This window comes from Oryctolagus cuniculus, chromosome 10 (genome assembly GCF_051225735.1).
Source record: "Oryctolagus cuniculus isolate XC-2025 breed Fujian yellow rabbit chromosome 10, ASM5122573v1, whole genome shotgun sequence".
Taxonomy (NCBI): domain Eukaryota; kingdom Metazoa; phylum Chordata; class Mammalia; order Lagomorpha; family Leporidae; genus Oryctolagus; species Oryctolagus cuniculus.
The window spans coordinates 94,665,071-94,670,574 of NC_142876.1; the positions used below are offsets into that span (position 1 = coordinate 94,665,071).

General features: G+C 40.8%; 1 pseudogene; it reads left to right on the plus strand.

Moving 5' to 3' along the window:
- The first annotated feature begins 3,175 nt into the window (after nucleotides 1-3,175).
- Nucleotides 3,176-3,784, plus strand: LOC100352586 (large ribosomal subunit protein uL30 pseudogene; annotated as a pseudogene).
- Nucleotides 3,785-5,504: the final 1,720 nt, after the last annotated feature.

Here is a 5,504-nt window from a genome sequence, read left to right on the forward strand (position 1 = left end):
ACTTTTTTTTTTTTTTTTACAGTGAGAGAGAGAGAGACAAAAAGGTCTTCCTTTTCTGTTGGTTCACCCTCCAAGTGTCCACTATGCTGCGCCGATCTGAAGCCAGGAGCCAGGTGCTTCTCCTGGTCTCCCATGCAGGGTACAGGACCCTAGGACCTGGGCCATCCTCCACAGCAGAGAGCTGGACTGGAAGAGGAGCGACCGGGACAGAATCCGGCACCCCAACCGGGACTAGAACCCAGGGTGCTGGCACCACAGGTGGAGAATTAGCCTAGTGAGCCGCAGTGCCAGCCATGTTTTTGAACTTGTAATCATTCTTCATATACTCTGCATGTGAAACCCTTATCAGATACATGATTTGTAACTATTTTCTCTTATCTTGCACATTGTCATTTCACTTTCATTATGTTCTTTGATGCACAAAAAATTTAAATTTTGAAAAAGTCCAAATTATTTATTTATTTATTATTTATTTTCTTACCTAGACTTTCAATGTCATATCTATCTAATTCACACAAAATTAATCAGTGTAAAGTGTGAGCAATCTGTTGGCATTAATTGCATGCACAGTGTGGTTGGTAGTACAGTTACCACCCCTATCTAGTTATACATTCATTGTTAAATTAAAGGTCACAGCGGAGTAGGCATGTTGCCTGATGGTTAAGATGTCTGCGCAGCGGCTCACTAGGCTAATCCTCTGCCTGTGGTGCTGGCACACCGGGTTCTAGTCCCGGTTGGGGTGCCTGATTCTGTCCTGGTTGCTCCTCTTCCTGTCCAGCTCTCTGCTGTGGCCCGGGAGTGCATTGGAGGATGGCCCAGGTCCTAGGGAGACCAGGAGAAGCACCTGGCTCCTGGCTTCAGATTGGCACAGTGCGCCGGCCACAACGTGCTGGCCACAGCAGCCACTTGGGAGGTAAACCAACAGAAAAAGGAAGACCTTTCTCTCTGTCTCTCTCTCTCTCTCTCACTGTCTAACTCTGCCTGTCAAGAAAAAAAAAAAAAAAAAAAAAGATGTCTGCATCCCATAGGGTAGTGCCTGGGTTTGAGGACTGCCTCCAGCTCCAGCTTCTTGCTAATGTGGACCCTGGAAGCTGTAGTGATGGCTCAAGTTATTGGGTTCCTGCCCACCCACATGAGAGATCCAGGCCCAGTCATTGTAGGCATATGGGGAGTGAACCAGCACATGGGAGTTCTTTCGCTTTCTATCTGTTTCTCTCTGTATTTCAAATAAATAAATACATTTTAAAAAGTCTTAGTGATTTCTATATTTTCTTCTATATGTTTCTTATATTTAAGTTGTTGCTTCATTTTGAATTAATTTTTATATATAAAAAAAGATAAAGATCCAACTTTTTCCTTTTGTATATGCAAAGGCATTATTTCCAGCACCATTTGTTGAAGAAATTGTTCTTTCCTCATCAGATGAACCCTTGTCAAAAATCATTTGGCCATAGATATATAGATTTATTTCTGCACTCCCATTTTTATTGATTGGTGTCTTTGTCTATCTTTATGTGAGTACCATACTTTTTTGATTACTGTGGCTTTGTATTAAGTTTTGAAGTTAGGAAGTGTGAGTACTCCTGCTTTGTTCTTCTTTATCAAGATTGTTCTTGCTTCTTGATCCCCTTGATTTATTTATTTCTGTTGAAAACAATCTGTAGATTGCCTTGGTAGCATTTTCATCTGCTAATCCATGTATGTGTTATGTGTTTAACTTTATTTAGGTCTTCTTTAATTTCCTTTAGTAATGCTTTATAGTTTCAGTGAGCAAGTCTCTTATCTCTGGTTAAAATTAGTATTAGGTATTTTATCCTTTTGGATAGTTTTGTAATATAAGTGTTTTCATAATTTTCTTTTCACGTTGTTCATTGCTTGTATATAGAAATTCAATGAAAAATTTTTTTGCATTGACTTTATATCCTGTGACTTTACTGAATTGATTTATTAGGTCTCTCAGCCTTTTTTGGTGGATTTTTGGGATTTTTTTATGTATAACATCATGTAATCTATGAGTACAGACAGTTTAATTACTTTCTTTTTAAATTTTTTAAAAGATGTATTTATTTATTGTGCAGGCCAGCCGCACCAGTCAAACAGAACCTGAAGGGGAGCGTGGGAATGAAAAGAGGGACAAGGGCGCAGAGAATGGAGCCAAGACAACAAGGCTGATCAAGGCTCACTTATTCCAGTGTCTCAGAGAGATATTTGTGCATAACCAGCTGCAGTTCAATGCAACTCAGAAGTTAACAACACATGCAAACAACTTATCGGGCTTTCTACAACACAGCCACAACATAGTTAATTTTAGCAGAGTGTTCGTTTGATCATTCTCCTTCAACATGGGAGTACGGGACTTTTTCATCCCAGGAATTCCACAAGCCAAGACTGACCTTGACTTGTCTACGACTTGTTTATGGGCTGCCTACAATTTATTTGAACACCAGAGTTACAACAAGAAAGAGTGCAAGAAATAGAAAGAGAGAGAGGGAGGGAGAGAGAGAGAGAGAGATCTTCCATCTGCTGGTTCACTCCCAAAAAGGCCTCAATGGCCAGGACTGGGTCAAGCCAAATTCAGGAGCCAGGAGCTTCTTCCAGGTCCCCAACTTGGGCTCAGGGGCTCAAGCACTTGGGCCATCTTCCACTGTTTCCCCAGGCCACTAGTAGGGAGCTGGGTTGGAATAGGAGCAGTCGGGATACAAACCAGTGCCTACATAGGATGCTGGTTCTGCATGCAAAGGCTTAACCTGCCAAGCCTCAGCCCCAGATTTTTCTCCTTTTTAAAAGTAAGCATTTACTGCTATAAATTTTCCTCTTAGTAATGCCTTGACTGCAACTCAAAAATTTTGGAACTTTGTGCTTTTGTTTCCATTTTTCTGAACTGTTTTCTAATTTTACTCTTTGATTTATTCTTTGATGAATGGTTATTTAAGAGTATGCTGTTTTATTTCTCTATATTAATGACTTTTTAGTTTTCCCTCTGTTGATTTTTAATTTTTTAAAGATTAAAAAATTTAGTAAAACTCTTTTTGTGGCCTAACATATGGTTTAGTCTGGAGAATCTTCCATATGCACTCAAGAATAATATGTAGGAGTCTTGGTGGGCGCTGAAGAGAACATTCCTGCTGTGCCAGAAACCTTTAAGAAAGTGGGGAGGAATTTCACAGAGCTGATCTTCAAGTACTTGAGAATGAAGTTTGCCCAAAATATGCTTTGAAAGGCAGAACTATCACAAGGAATATAGGCAGATGTACAAAACTGAAATGCAGATGATGAAAATGGTAAGAAAATCTGGCAACTTGTATTCACCTGCAGAACCCAAATTGGCATTTATCATCAGTGTCAGGGGTATCAATGGTGTGAGCCCTGAAGTCTGCAAAGTGTTACAGCTTCTTTGCCTCTGCCAGATCATCAATGGCACCTTTGTTAAACTCAAGAAGACTTTGATTAACATGCTGAGATTTGTGGAACCATTTATTTCATGGGGGTACCCAAGTATGAAGTCACTATATGAGCTAATTTTTGGGTCTGCTATAGCAAAATCAATAAGAAGGGACTTGCCATGACAGATAACACTCTCATTGCCTATTCTCTTAGTCAATGTAGTGTCATTTGCATAAAGGATCTGATTTGTGAGGTCTATACTGTTGGGAAACACTACAAGGAAGCAAATAACTTCCTGTGGCTCTTCAAATTATCTTCTCCACGAGGTGGGATGAAGAAAAAGACCACTCATTTTGTAGAGGGTATAGATGCTGGCAACAGGGAAGACCAGATCAAATAGCTTGTTAGATGGACGAACTAAAGTGTTTACTGTGTTATTTTTGTAATCTAGTCAGGTAATAAACAGTGACTACTCTCAAACTGAAAAAAAAAAGAGTAATTAATCTGTCATTGTTTAGTAGAATAGTCTGAGTATGTCTGTTAGGTTTAGTTGATTTAGTGCCTGTGTCTAATAGCCCAATGTCTAGGTTTCTGTGAGGATAGTTGCTGTCTATTACCTTTTTTCTTTGAATGGACTCTTTCTCTGTATGCCTTGCGCCATTTTGTTTAAAACTGGATATTTGAATATTATATTATGGTAACTCTAGAAATCATATTCTCTCTCTTTCCTAGGATTTATAGCTCTTGATTTCTTTTCCTTAAAAATTTGTTTATTTATTTGAAAGGTAGAGTTAGAGAGAGACAGACACACACACATACACACACACAGAATATCTTTCATCTGCTTCTTCATTCCCCCAAATGGCCATAACATCTGGGAATGAGGTCAGGCTGAAGCCAGGAGCCAAGAACTCCATTCTGGCCTCCCATGTGGGTGGCAGGGGCCCAAGCACTTGGGCCATCATCTGCTGCTTTCCTAGGTTCATTAGCAGGGAAGTGGTTTGGAAGTAGAGCAGCTAGGACTTGAACTGGCCCTCATATGGGATGCTGGCATTGCAGGAGGCAGCCTAACTTGCTGCCCCACAGTGGCATCCCCAGCTGCTCTTGATGTAAAAGACTGTAATAACCCATTTGTTTAGTGACTACTGTATATGATTTTAACAGAAACTGTGTTCCTTTTACTGTATGCTAACTGAAGTTTCTGTTTCTTTAACTTTTATTCATGTAGCATTTTGACAGAGACTTCCTAGAACAACAGGAACTTTTAAAAAAGGCAAAGAAAAATAAAGAAAAACCAAAACCAAAAAGCAACAAATAAACACACAAAATTGTCAGTCTTCGCAGTTTGGCCCTGTACTCCTTCAACACATAGGCCTTTTGCAACTCTGTCTTAGCTTTCATTTCCCACTTGCACTCAGCCTAGAGATCAACCAAAGGTTAAAACATACTGTCTTCTCCTGCGCCCTGCCCTTAGCACTCATGTGCCTTTATAATTTTCCAGTGTGTGCAGGCCATTTTGAATGCCCTAATTTCCCAAAGAAACTTTCTTTTTTTAAAAAGATTTATTTTATTTATTTGAAAGTCAGAGTTACACAGAGAGAGAAGTAGAGGTGGAGAGAGAGAGAGAGAGGTCTTCCATCTGCTGGTTCATTCCCCAGTTGGCAGAGCTGATTCAAAGCCAGGAGCCAAGAGCCTCCTCCAGGTCTCTCAAGAGGGTGTAGGGACCCAAGGACTTGGATCATCTTCTACTGCTTGCCCAGGCCATAACAGAGCTGGATTGGAAGTGGAACAGCCGGGACTTGAATTGGCACCCATATGGGATGCCGGCACTGCAGGTGGCAGCTTTACCCACTACGCCACAGCGCCTGCCTCCCAAAGAAACTTTCTTCTCACCTTTCTTCCCTGGCTTTAGGCAGTTGCATATATCAACTGTCATTTTCTGCCCTAGTCTGTGATGAGTTTTTTGTTTGTCTGTGGTATTTCACAGGGACAAATGCCCATCACTCTCTGCCTGAGTGAGTTCCAAGTGGGGCAAAACAGAGATGAGCACCCTGCAGCAGTCCTGGACCCAGACATGTTAGATTACATAAACCCAGTAAGTAGCGAATAAAGTTTGCCCT